Source organism: Staurois parvus, unplaced genomic scaffold (genome assembly GCF_062004578.1).
Source record: "Staurois parvus isolate SC_StPar_1 unplaced genomic scaffold, SC_StPar_1.0 ptg001760l, whole genome shotgun sequence".
In the NCBI taxonomy this organism is placed as follows: Eukaryota; Metazoa; Chordata; class Amphibia; order Anura; family Ranidae; genus Staurois; species Staurois parvus.
Window position 1 is genome coordinate 315,738 of NW_028319556.1, and position 14,671 is coordinate 330,408.

Here is a 14,671-nt window from a genome sequence, read left to right on the forward strand (position 1 = left end):
ATTTCCCACAGTATACTTTTATATCTATTATTATTATACAGTATTTAAATAGCGCCAGAAGGTTTGCTCAGCGCTGTACATTATAGTGGGGGACAGTACATGAGACAATACAGTAACAATACAATACATGAGGGGTTCGAGGGCCCTGCTCTTTCGAGCTTACAATATAGGAGGGAGGGGATAGAGGTACAGGAGGAAGTGGCTGTGGGGGATGGAGTGGTAGGAGGAGTGGAGGAGATCGGCTGTTAGGTGAGGGTGGGGTAGGCTTCCCTGAAGAGATGGGTTTTCAGGGTGCGCCTAAAGGTGAGGAGGGTAGGTGACAGTCTGATGGATTGGGGTAGTGAGTTCCAGAGGATGGGGAAGTCCTGGAGAAGTCCTGCAGTCGGGCGTGGGAGGAGAAGACCAGGGAGCTAGAAAGTAGGAGGTCTTGTGAGGAGAGAAGAGTACGGGTTGGGTGGTATTTGGGTATCAGTTCCGTGAGGTAGTTTGTGCCAGTGTTATGGATGGCTTTGTATGTCAATGTTAGTATTTTGAATTTAATGCATTGGGCAATCGGAAGCCAGTGGAGGGAATGACAGAGGGGGGTGGCAGAAGCGGAGTGGTTAGTAAGTTGGATGAGCCTGGTCGCTGAGTTCAAGATAGACTGAAGCAGGGATAGCCTATGTTGGGGTAGGCCGGCGAGAAGGGAGTTGCATTAGTCCAGACGTGAGATAATGAGGGAGTGAACGAGTTGTTTAGTAGTGTCTGGGGTTAGGAACGAACGTATTTTGGAGATGTTGCGGAGGTGGAGCCTGCATGAGTTTGCCAGTGATTGGACATGGGGTTGGAAGGACAGGTTTGAGTCTAGACGGACCCCTAGGACTTTGACTTGTGGGGTGGGACTGATGGTGGCATTTTTGGTCATGATGAAGAGGATGGGGGGGGGGGGGGTGTGGGCTGGGGGGAAAATTAGGAGCTACTCATAGTTATCATTACATAATTGATTAAGAAGTGAAATTTGCTTGTGTTTTCATGCAAGTATATCACTGTATAGGCACAGGTTGAGTGCAGATATAATGATTATACCAACCAGAAAAGCAAGCCTGATTCAGAACAGAAAAGGTTTGGAATCTAACAAACATTGCAAAAGAAGTGTATTAGCAGGCAGTATATGCAGGAGAGGAGTTTTGAGGGTATGACAGTGGACAGTGTGTGCCGGAGAAGGGTGCTGAAGGTATGGCAGTGGACAGTATGTGCAGGAGAAAGGTGCTGAAGGTATGACAGTGTGTGCAGGAGAAGGGTGCTGAAGGTATGACAGTGGACAGTGTGTGCAGGAGAAGGGTGCTGAAGGTATGACAGTGGACAGTGTGTGCAGGAGAAGGGTGCTGAAGGTATGACAGTGTGTGCAGGAGAAGGGTGCTGAAGGTATGACAGTGTGTGCAGGAGAAGGGTGCTGAAGGTATGACAGTGTGTGCAGGAGAAGGGTGCTGAAGGTATGACAGTGGACAGTGTGTGCAGGAGAAGGGTGCTGAAGGTATGACAGTGGACAGTGTATGCAGGAGAAGGGTGCTGAAGGTATGACAGTGGACAGTGTGTGCCGGAGAAGGGTGCTGAAGGTATGACAGTGGACAGTGTGTGCAGGAGAAGGGTGCTGAAGGTATGACAGTGTGTGCAGGAGAAGGGTGCTGAAGGTATGACAGTGTGTGCAGGAGAAGGGTGCTGAAGGTATGACAGTGTGTGCAGGAGAAGGGTGCTGAAGGTATGACAGTGTGTGCTGGAGAAGGGTGCTGAAGGTATGACAGTGGACAGTGTGTGCCGGAGAAGGGTGCTGAAGGTATGACAGTGGACAGTGTGTGCAGGAGAAGGGTACTGAAGGTATGACAGTGGACAGTGTGTGCAGGAGAAGGGTGCTGAAGGTATGACAGTGGACACTGTGTGCAGGAGAAGGGTGCTGAAGGTATGACAGTGTGTGCAGGAGAAGGGTGCTGAAGGTATGACAGTGGACAGTGTGTGCAGGAGAAGGGTGCTGAAGGTATGACAGTGGACAGTGTGTGCAGGAGAAGGGTGCTGAAGGTATGACAGTGTGTGCAAGAGAGGGGTGCTGAAGGTATGACAGTGGACAGTGTGTTCAGGAGAAAGGTGCTGAAGGTATGACAGTGGACAGTATGTGCAGGAGAGGGGTGCTGAAGGTATGACAGTGGACAGTATGCGCAGGAGAGGGGTGCTGAAGGTATGACAGTAGACAGTATGCGCAGGAGAGGGGTGCTGAAGGTATGACAGTGGACAGTATGCGCAGGAGAGGGGTGCTGAAGGTATGACAGTGGACAGTGTATGCAGGAGAAGGGTGCTGAAGGTATGACAGTGGACAGTGTATGCAGGAGAAGGGTGCTGAAGGTATGACAGTGGACAGTGTGTGCAGGAGAAGGGTGCTGAAGGTATGACAGTGGACAGTGTGTGCAGGTGAAGGGTGCTGAAGGTATGACAATGGACATCATGTGCAGGAGGAGGGTGCTGACGGCATGACAGTGGACTGTAATGTAGGGGTTTTTTCATTCTGCACTTTGAATGGGTGTAGGGGAAAGATGGCAGACAAACAGGTACAACCGTAGGATTTGTTTCATCTCTGTGTATCACCTGAGGCCAATCTCTTCACTGGGTATAGGAAAGGGTTAACAATCACATTATTTTTTTTTTGGAGGTAATAACACTTTCATCAATGATATTTGGTTTATTTTACAACCACACTGTCAGTGTAAAGTCAAAAGGAAAAGCGATAGAAGCGCACAGCACTTGTGTAATCACTTAATGTTCATAGCAAAAAAATGCAGCAGAACCCAAAGCAAAGGAGAATATTGGGAAGAGGATCCTCAATGATCACAATGAAGATCCAGCAGCTCAAAGGTTGTAGCAAAGTTGAAACAACAAGCCGTGCATATCTACATTTCTTAAACACATACTAGACTAGCAGAAGGGGAACCATACTGTATATCTGGGGTTGCAAAAAATGATAGTATTGCTCCAGGGGGTACACAAACAGCAGCTGGTAAACTAACAGGGATCAAAGCCAAGGGTTAGCCAGGTCTGGTCCACATTCAGGGGTGTGCAAAGGTAACCAAGATGTATTTTGGTTGCGGCTGAAGCCATTGAACAGAACAGAAGGAGAAGACTTCTTCTATCATGTCTATCTCCACGTCCATCATTTATTTATTTCAGGTACTTATATAGCGCTGTCAATTTACGCCGCGCTTTACATATATATTGTACATTCACATCAGTCCCTAACCCTCAAGGGGTGTACAATCTAAGGTCCCTAACTCACATTCATACATACACATACTAGGGCCAATTTAGAAAGGAGCCAATTAACCTACCAGCATGTCTTTGGAGTGTGGGAGGAAACCCACACAGGCACAGGGAGAGCATGCAAACTCCAGGCAGGTAGTGCCGTGGTTGGGATTTGAACCAACGACCCTAGCACTGCCATTTAGCCACTGTGCTGCCCATGGATATTCCAGGAAGACCATGACAGTGACTCGACCATGCTCTCCCCTGCTATCAATTTCCCAAAGCCAGTCAGTCCCATAAAAGGGGATATGATTTCCATGTATAATACATAAGGGGGGATATGATTTCCATGTATAATACATAAGGGGGGATATGATCTCCATGTATAATACATAAGGGGGGATATGATCTCCATGTATAGTACATAAGGGGGGATATGATCTCCATGTATAATACATAAGGGGGATATGATCTCCATGTATAATACATAAGGGGGGATATGATCTCCATGTATAATACATAAGGGGGGGATATGATCATCATGTATAATACATAAGGGGGGATATGATCTCCATGTATAATACATAAGGGGGGGGATATGATCATCATGTATAATACATAAGGGGGGATATGATCTCCATGTATAATACATAAGGGGGGATATGATCATCATGTATAATACATAAGGGGGGATATGATCTCCATGTATAATACATAAGGGGGGGGATATGATCATCATGTATAATACATAAGGGGGATATGATCTCCATGTATAATACATAAGGGGGGATATAATCTCCATGTATAATACATAAGGAGGGATATGATCTCCATGTATAATACATAAGGGGGGATATGATCTCCATGTATAATACATAAGGGGGGATATGATCTCCATGTATAATACATAAGGAGGGATATGATCTCCATGTATAATACATAAGGGGGGATATGATCTCCATGTATAATACATAAGGGGGGATATGTTCTCCATGTATAATACATAAGGGGGGATATGATCTCCATGTATAATACATAAGGGGGATATGATCTCCATGTATAATACATAAGGGGGGATATGATCTCCATGTATAATACATATGGGGGGATATGATCTCCATGCATAATACATATGGGGGGATATGATCTCCATGTATAATACATAAGGGGGGGATATAATCTCCATGTATAATACATAAGGGGGGATATGATCTCCATGTATAATACATAAGGGGGGGGGATATGATCACCATGTATAATACATAAGGGGGGGGGATATGATCACCATGTATAATACATAAGGGGGATATGATCTCCATGTATAATACATAAGGGGGATATGATCTCCATGTATAATACATAAGGGGGGATATGATCTCCATGTATAATACATAAGGGGGGATATGATCTCCATGTATAATACATAAGGGGGGATATGATCTCCATGTATAATACATAAGGGGGATATGATCTCCATGTATAATACATAAGGGGGGATATGATCCCCATGTATAATACATAAGGGGGGATATGATCTCCATGTATAATACATAAGGGGGGGGATATGATCACCATGTATAATACATAAGGGGGATATGATCTCCATGTATAATACATAAGGGGGATATGATCATCATGTATAATACATAAGGGGGGGATATGATCTCCACGTATAATACATAAGGGGGATATGATCTCCATGTATAATACATAAGGGGGGGATATGATCTCCATGTATAATACATAAGGGCGATATGATCTCCATGTATAATACATAAGGGGGGATATGATCTCCATGTATAATACATAAGGGGGGATATGATCTCCATGTATAATACATAAGGGGGGATATGATCTCCATGTATAATACATAAGGGGTGATATGATCTCCATGTATAATACATAAGGGCGATATGATCTCCATGTATAATACATAAGGGGGGATATGATCTCCATGTATAATACATAAGGGGGGATATGATCTCCATGTATAAATACATCAGTGGTTCATATAGTGAACTCGGTGTAGAGGTATTCCCCCTGAGGTCATCACAGAGGACAAGGGGGCGCTCTTTACATCTGGAGGAAAATAAATTTAATCTCCAAACACGGAAAGGTTTCTTCGCAGTGAGAGCTGTGAGAATGTGGAATAGACTCCCTCAAGAGTTGGTTCTGGCCAGCTCAGTGGATTGCTTTAAAAAAAGTCCTGGATTCTTTCTTGGATACACAGAATATAACTGGATACTAACAATTATATGTAAAGTTGATCCAGGGAATATCCGATTGCCTCTCAGGGGATCAGGAAGGAATTTTTTTCCCTGCAGGAGCAAATTGGATCATGCTTTGCTGGGTTTTTTTGCCTTCCTCTGGATCAACTGTGGGTATAGGATTACATATTTTTTTTTTTTTTTAATGGTTGAACTGCATGGACGTTTTTCTTTTTTCAGCCAGACTAACTATGTAACTATGCAAATCCCATAGTGCAGCATTTAAAAAATATATTTATTGAAAAGTAGTAATTGCACTCACAATTGTAAAATGCAGCTCAGTGTAATAGTCAGGCAACTTCTGTGGCAGAAGCCGACAAGAGGGCAACCAAAAAAACCTTGCTTTGACCACCAGCAAAGGAGGGAAGTGGCTGTGTGGACAGGGAGCCACTGCCGCATTGGAGCCAAAGCTGATGATGGAAGCCACAGCCTGGGTGTAGAAGCCACTTAGCGTCACTGGTGAGCACAGGAGCTAGGACAGGAACATGTTTCAAAGCACCTTGCTTCTTCTTCAACCTGTCTAAAACTGATCTACCTGCCAGCACAAGGAGAGGCAGGTCCTGAGAAGCCAGCACACACCCCCTCTCGCAAAAATCAAATTGTCAGTACAATGTCGTAACCATGGACAAATCCACTAGCCCTATTTTCTGTGATCAATACAATACACCAGGGGTGTCAAACTCAATTTCATGACGGGCCGAATTAGCAATATGGTTGCCCTCAAAGGGACGGTTGTATCTGTAAGACTAGATGTCCAGAGTACCCCATCCTCTCCTACATCACAGTGCATCCCTCTTACCTTGTGCTGCTGCCAGGAAGAAGTTGGAGGTGGAGCTGGGAAGCAGAATGAGCAGGGTCTGGAGGAGGACCAAAGGAGGGCTGCAGTCAGCTGCTGAAGTCTGAAGGGGAGGTGGAGACAAGGGAGTGCTGCGGATGCACAGAGACGTGCAGGACCTGTTGGAGAGTTCTGTCCTCCTCTATGCTGCCAATTGCTGAGACCAAGGGTGGGGGGTTGCAGAAATGAGCCTCTCTGTGGCTGCATGGAGAAGAGCAGGATCTGGCAGAGGAGATCTGTCCTCCTCTCTTCTGTTAACTACTGAGACAAGGTGGAGACGAGGGAGTGCCACAGCTGCAGGAGAGGTCTGAGGGCAACATGAAATGGCCTGGAGGGCTGAATATGGCCCACGGGCCTTGTGTTTGACACCTGTGCAATACACAATATCTGTCTATTAAGAAAATTCTGTCCAAAGAGTGGAACATCTTGAAAAGCGACCCGAAATTCAGTATCACAATATCTGATTGGCCCAAAATAGTTTTCAGTATGTGGAGAATTACATTGATCTAAGTAAATTTCCACTGATACCAATGGCTCCTGCCCGCAGTTTACCTACCTTTCTTGCACTGAAAGGCATGTTTAAATGCAAAAAAATGCAATTGCCTTACCTGCGCTTTTGTCGCTTACGAGAAACAATCATAATCATTTTCAGAAAATATGTTTTTTTACGTGCTACACTATGGAATTTACGCTTCTCTCTCCCCTTCCTCTTGTGTTCATACAGCTTTACAGCACACCCATGTTGGACTGAAGCAGCACTTCCATAGTTAGATTAAAAGTACATTGTATAGCACTCTGAGCTACCTGCTTTATTCAGCTTTTATATTACATCTTTTTTATAATGTTTTACACTGTTGCAATTATTATTTTTGCCCATTAGGGTATTTGCCAATTTAACACCTGGTTATTTTACCAGTAGGATCACTGGAGGAGGGTTTTATCCCAAGGGGTTGGTGCTCTGCGTTTTATCAGAGTTTTAGCACCAATGCTGGATTTACAGGGGAGCAAAAGGGGCAATTGCCCCACTTGCCACAGGGGGCCCCAGCCTTTCTTTATGAAAAAAAAAATGAATAATTACAAAATTAGTTTTTCTATTAAAAAATTAACGGAGTGTGTGGGTGTCAGGATACAGAAAAGTTAAGTCTGACTTCAGAGGCAAAGAGATGATGGCTTCCTGAAGATGTTTTTCATTTCAAATTCTCCGATTATTTTACTATTCGTGATGTGATAAGTGGCTGGATGCACCATGAAGTTTTTCATGTTTGGATTCTTTGGAATCACTGAACGTCTGCTAGGAGCCATGGCATGATTGCTATGTGGCCATTTGTAGCCCATACCAGGTCCACATGAGCAGTGTCTTGTATCTCCATATGTTGATTGCTGTCTTTTTTGGAGGTTTATTTAGTTCTCTTGTGCACACAGTGGCCGCATTCTGTCTGATCTTTTGTAGATCCAACATTATTGATCATTTCTTCTGAGACCTTCAACCACTCTTTAAGCTGTCCTGTTCTGATATATTCATGAACTTTGCTGGTTTGATCATTTTGGATAGTTTGGTCAACCTAACCTGCATCATACTAATTTTTCTGTCACCAATATTGTCCGGGCCATTCTGAGGACACGATCAGTCCATGGTAGACACAAGTGGCTTCAAACTCCCGGGTCCAGATCAATTCTGGGATTCCACCTCCACTCTCTGTACCAACAGCTTTCCCTAGCTACCCACTAGGACATCCATTACCTTGCACTAGATAAGGGTGAATTGGCGCTAGCTAAAGTGGCGGAGAAAAAGGCTAAAGAAATAGATGCAGAATCAATAAACGCTGGAGTTGCGAGGAGCCTTTTCAATTTTTGCAGCCCCAGAGTGATCTCTGTACCAGCTCCTGGGAGAAGGGGGACTACATCTTGGTAAAGATTTCTCTGACCTGTCGGATCTCATCTTCTCCACACGAGGGCGCTTCATCTTCATATTTTCCAGCTTCTGCCCATGACCAGACCAAAAAAGAGAGGGGAATCTTCAGGATATTTTATACATATGCGTATTACCAATACGCTTCTGGTTAGTTTGCATTTCTACCATCCGCACTGGGAATCAACGAGCACTTTATAATTGGGCGGAGCTTTCTGTGACGTCACCTCATTCTGGCCGGTGGTCTGACACCGCAGGAATTTTAAATGTTTACACTGCCTTTATGCACCTTATCTATGTAAGTGCAATAATTTAATAAATTCTTTGCTGGTTTATCGGGTTGCACTATGAAGGTTTCTTCTTCTGTTTTAAACCTTTCCTTGTATGATGTGGAGAGCTGTCTGATGTGATGGATTCGTTCAAGTGAACCTGCAGTTGTCCATTCATCTCCTATTCTTCTCCTTGATACGGCTAACTAGGGTGTCAGTGTGGGATCTGAACACCATCTGCTCGTTTGATCTCTTGATTGGAGGCCAAAGTGTCTGGTAAGAGGCTGATTTTTTTCTTTTGTGTCAAGCATGTGTGGACACCTATGCACTTTCCGTTGGAGGATTTCTTTAGCACACAGCACTGTGTTATTGGATTTTGGGACTTTTAATTATTTAATATATTAATGTGGACTTATATTATTTCAATTAATTTATGCACATTTTTTATGTAGCAGAATTTATTTGATTGATTATTGTTTGTGATTATTTAGTGTACAGCGCACTCATTTTATATATATATATCCATTCAGTCGTATCCGACCCTTGGTGATTGCATGGACCATCACTCGTAAGCGACTTTTTCCATGAATTCTCTTAGCAATTATTTTTACAGGGTAGGTTGCCAGGTCTTTACCCAACCCCCACCATGCAGGAGATCCCGCATGGCCAGGGATAAAACTAGGACAATTTAGACAGAAGCCATATATATATATTTGGAATGGATGATAATAACAGGTACTAATCACCCATACAGGCAAGAAAACTGTCAGTGAGAGAAAGCCTATCAGTAGGAAGAACCTCCAAGATGTCTGGGGACTGAGAATCAACATCTTACCCTGTGTCTTCTGCTTCTTCTGATTTGATTGCTTCAAGACTTGTGCACCTACCTCACTCTGTTGTTCTGTGTCTTGTATCCTATGATCCTCTGGGACTTTCTTGAAGTATGGATCCAGGTTTGAGAATCAGGCATTAGGATTGTGGTTCTTGTTATAGCAGTCACCACTGTTGGTTCTCCATACAGTGGATCCGTAACCTTGTCCTTGTGGAGTTCTTTAACCACTACTCCCTGGTCTCCTCCTCCCATGCCCGTCTCCAGGACTTCTCCAAGGCTTCCCCCATCCTCTGGAACTCACTACCCCAATTCATCAGACTGTCACCTTCCCTCCTCACCTTTAGGCACACCCTGAAAACCCATCTCTTCAGCCCTCACCTAATTGCTGATCTCCTCCGCTCTTCCCACCACTCCATCCCCCACAACTATTTCCTCCTATACCACTCTCCCCTCCCTCCTAGACTGTAAGCTCCAAGGAGCAGGGCCCTCGAACCCCTCGTGTATCGCATTGTATTGTTACTGTACTGTCTCGTGTACTGTCTCCCATTATAATGTACAGCGTTGAGCAAACGTTTGGCGCTATATAAATACTGTATAATAATAATATAATAATGTACAGCGCTGAGCGAACTATTGGCGCTTTATAAATACTGTATAATAATAATATATATATGTCTTCTATGTAACTGTCTTCTTTATGTATTTCCATCCTACCACCCATTTTACATCAGGAATGGGTGGCTTCTATCTTCTACACTATAGATATACTTCTATATCACAACACTTAAACCTATAATATCCCAGAAAAGTGATCTACCTTCACCCTTGAAGGCCAGCTTAACAATATATATGTGACTTTTCTATGAGCAAATACATCAAATCAAATGAAGTAAAAACCAAAAAAAATGTATATAAAAATTATAAAAATTATATAAAATAATGTTCAAAGTCCCACAGTGTCCAAAAATAAAATCAAAAATCCCAAAAAAATAATCCTCACAAGTGTAACACAAAAACTTAAACTTTTTCTTCTTCTTTCATCACAAAAACCTTCTTAATACCCGCAAATCCTGATATTCGTGTACCTCAAAAAGGAAAAAAAACTCGACATAGTGTCATACCTTAAATAATAAAACACACGTGCCACTCACTGTGCAGCATGCAAAATAAACGTGTATACTCAAACCAAGTGTCAAAACACATACAAATAAGTGAAATGACAATATGAGTGAAAGCACATTCACATAGGATATGCAATGCAATGTGTAAAACCACTCCACAAATAACACTGCCAGTGTATAACACAACACCCTATATATAAAAAGTGATAACCAAAACCCAGATCCCCACTCTCCAACTCTAATATGGATGGGTAATTACCCTATAGCAGAAACAGCAGGGCAGATTAACCACTCTGGGTTACACTCTCCTCTCATCGATTTTCTCCAAAGACTAGGGTCACTTCCTCCACTTTCCTCAATGGTTCCACCCGTTAATTTCATGAATCCATATAAACTTCCCTCATACACATGGGATATTTTACAAATATCGTAAGCCACAGAGCCACAACACAGCACCCTGGTATTCTGTGGTCCTAGCTCTACAAATTTTGAGTCTCAAAATTTGTAGAGCTAGGACCACAGAATACCAGGGTGCTGTGTTGTGGCTCTGTGGCTTACGATATTTGTAAAATATCCCATGTGTATGAGGGAAGTTTATATGGATTCATGAAATTAACGGGTGGAACCATTGAGGAAAGTGGAGGAAGTGACCCTAGTCTTTGGAGAAAATCGATGAGAGGAGAGTGTAACCCAGAGTGGTTAATCTGCCCTGCTGTTTCTGCTATAGGGTAATTACCCATCCATATTAGAGTTGGAGAGTGGTGATCTGGGTTTTGGTTATCACTTTTTATATATAGGGTGTTGTGTTATACACTGGCAGTGTTATTTGTGGAGTGGTTTTACACATTGCATTGCATATCCTATGTGAATGTGCTTTCACTCATATTGTCATTTCACTTATTTGTATGTGTTTTGACACTTGGTTTGAGTATACACGTTTATTTTGCATGCTGCACAGTGAGTGGCACGTGTGTTTTATTATTTAAGGTATGACACTATGTCGAGTTTTTTTTCCTTTTTGAGGTACACGAATATCAGGATTTGCGGGTATTAAGAAGGTTTTTGTGATGAAAGAAGAAGAAAAAGTTTAAGTTTTTGTGTTACACTTGTGAGGATTATTTTTTTGGGATTTTTGATTTTATTTTTGGACACGGTGGGACTTTGAACATTATTTTATATAATTTTTATATAAATTTTTTTTGGTTTTTATTTCATTTGATTTGATGTATTTGCTCATAGAAAAGTCACATATATATTGTTACACTATAGATATACCTATGTTAAATTCTCTGATATGTAGCCTTATGAATTCTGAGCTCATAGAAGCTTTAAAGAGCTTTTGGAAATATTTTGAAAAATATTGAAATTACATGAACTATAACCAATTGCTCTTTCTTGCTTGTTTAAAAGAAATACCTTACTATTTAAGAATAGTTAATAGTCCCCCACTGTTCTAAAGGCTCACAGTATACAGTGTAGAAATTGGCAAACCTGTCAAAACCGTACACAAGTACTTGAATAGGCTGCAAAGAGAGAGCAAGGCAGGAAGAGCATGCGGATGACGTCACGACGTTACCTTTCATCAGAAAAGTGGTAGTAGTAATCCACATATCGCTCCAGGATTGTCAGACTTGAAGGCGATTGTGCCTCTTGGGTAGTTTCCTGGAGTCTTGTACCATAGCCGATCCTGTACCATGCCTTTTGTGGATACTTAGCATCAGGTAGGAGGCCAGATCGTTCTTTTTATTGTTTTTTTAAAATTATGTCCTCTGGTGTATTTGCCTCATGATCTCAATATGCTCCCTGTTTTCGCACGTGGAGAGCTCTGGGCTGTGGTTGGGCACAGCCGATCATCAGCATAAATTATTGGCTGGGACCTGCTGACAAAATCCTGCTGTGTCCAATGACAGTGGGAGTCAGAGGGGGGCGCAATGTACAGATACGTCACCATACCTGTACACGCTGCTAGTCCGCAGTACAATGCGGGAAGGCGGTTCATAACTGGTTAATGTGCATACACTGCAGACTGGTCGTTGGGAAGTTAAAGCCTAAGAGCAGCCAAAATAAAAAACAAAAGAACTTGGATTTTAGATGAAATCCACATTCCACTATACCCCTCCACCCATTTCTCTGTAATTTCCTGGTGCGGGGGGGTAATACAACTAAGGGGCTGTCACAGGCTAAATATATACTGTATATACATACATACTGAACTGCCATACCTTTATGACCAACCACTTAATATTGAGTAGGTCCCTCTTTTGCTGTCGAAATAGCCCTGATCCATCGAGGCATGGACGCCACTAGATCTCTGAAGGTACACGATGGTATCTGACACAAAGCGGTCAGTAGCAGATCCTTTAAGTCATGGAAGTTGCGAGGTGGGGCCAGAACATCCCACAGATGCTTAACTGGATTGAAATCTGGACAACTCATTGTTGTTTTCCCTAGACCATCCTTGAACCACTTTTGCCATGTGGCAGGGCTCATTAGTCTGCTGAAAGAGGTCACTGCCATCAGGGAATACTGTTTCCATGAAGGGTGTACTTGGTCACCAACAATGTTTAGGTAGGTGGTATGTTGCAAAGTAACATCCACATGAATGGCAGAATCCAAGGTTTCCCAGCAGAACATTGCCCAAATCATCACACTGCCTCTGTCGGCTTGCCTTCTTCCCACACTGCATCCTGGTGCCATCTCTTCCATAGGAAAGTGACGCACACGCACCCAGCCATCCACATAATGTAAAAGAAAATGTGATTCATCAGACCAGGCCACGTTCGTCCATTGCTCCGTGGTTCAATTCTGCCACTCACATGCCCATTGTAGGCACTTTTGGCTGTGGACATGGGTCAGCATGGGCGCCCTGACTCATCTGCAGCTACACAGTCCCATACAGAATAAACTGTGATGCTCATTTTTCCTGGTTTCAATGCATCAACCACATGGAAAATTGGACAGCATGTTTATTTTTTGCCTAACATATCCCACTGGCTTTCAGATACCAATGTAACAAGATAAACAATGTTATTCGCTCAACCTGTTAGTGGTCAAAAAAGTTATGGCTGATGGGTGTATATAGTGACAGTCCCTTCCACTGTGTAAAAAGAGGCAAATGGCACACAGGTTCTCAGACATGCAGACTGAGGGGCAGGGGCTGACTGACCATTGGGGAACTCAAGCACTGCCGAGGGCCCAGGGTCAGTAGGGGGTCCCATGAGATGTCCCTGGTACCTTTCATAGGCTTTTTTGGGTGTGATTTGAGTGTGGGCGAGGACACAGGGGCCCCATGATCTCCTATTGCCCGGGGACCCCATGAGTTGTCAGTCCGTCCCTGCTGAGAGGCTCCATGACTATTTTGAATGGAGAAAATTGGGTTTTCAGTTCTCTGGGGGTTGTAATTCCTGGATTACGTTCTGGAGTTTGGAGGTTTCCAAGAGTCTTAGGGGGGATTAAGCCTCTAACCCTGTGTCCCGGTCTTACTGGAGACCAGAAGTTTGAGAGTGCAGGTATGAACAGCTTTTATAATCAAGGGCCAGTCAGTTCAGGGTTCCACCCAGGAGACAGGAAGTCCCATGCCCAGAGGCCAAGGTGTGGATCAGCACAGTAGGGAGCAGCAAAAGTGCAATAAAGAGATAAGTGCAGAGTTTGTATGTGAGCATAGTGGTGCTGTGAATCGGGAACAGGCTGTAGGCAGGTGCAGTCTGATTTCTCCACTGTAGGTGGCAATCAACCGTAGCGGTACTGCAGTGGAATGGAAGTCGAGAAATTTCTCTGTGGTTTCTTCAGTGCCCTAGAGCAGCATTCCGGTTGGCTACGCTGCACCCAGGTGACCCTGTTGGCCATCTTGGGTCAAGCAGAGCCTTTTTAGGTTCTTGCCTTTGGGTTGGACCAGTCACTCCATCTCCCTTGCCAGGCACTGTCTTCAGGTCAGGCCTGCCACCCCTGACCTGAAGACCCCTGAGTCTGCCACCCCTGACTCTCCACTACACTGACTGTGAGTTCCTGGACAAGTGTTCTCCCTGCCGGGTTGTTGTGATTGTTCTGCAACATTCTACAATATACCAAACTTAAATGGGTGGGACTTTTGAGGCACAACAAATTACAAATTAAACATTTTCAAATGTTTATTCATATATATTAAAAAATTTACAAACATTTCCATAAAAACAGA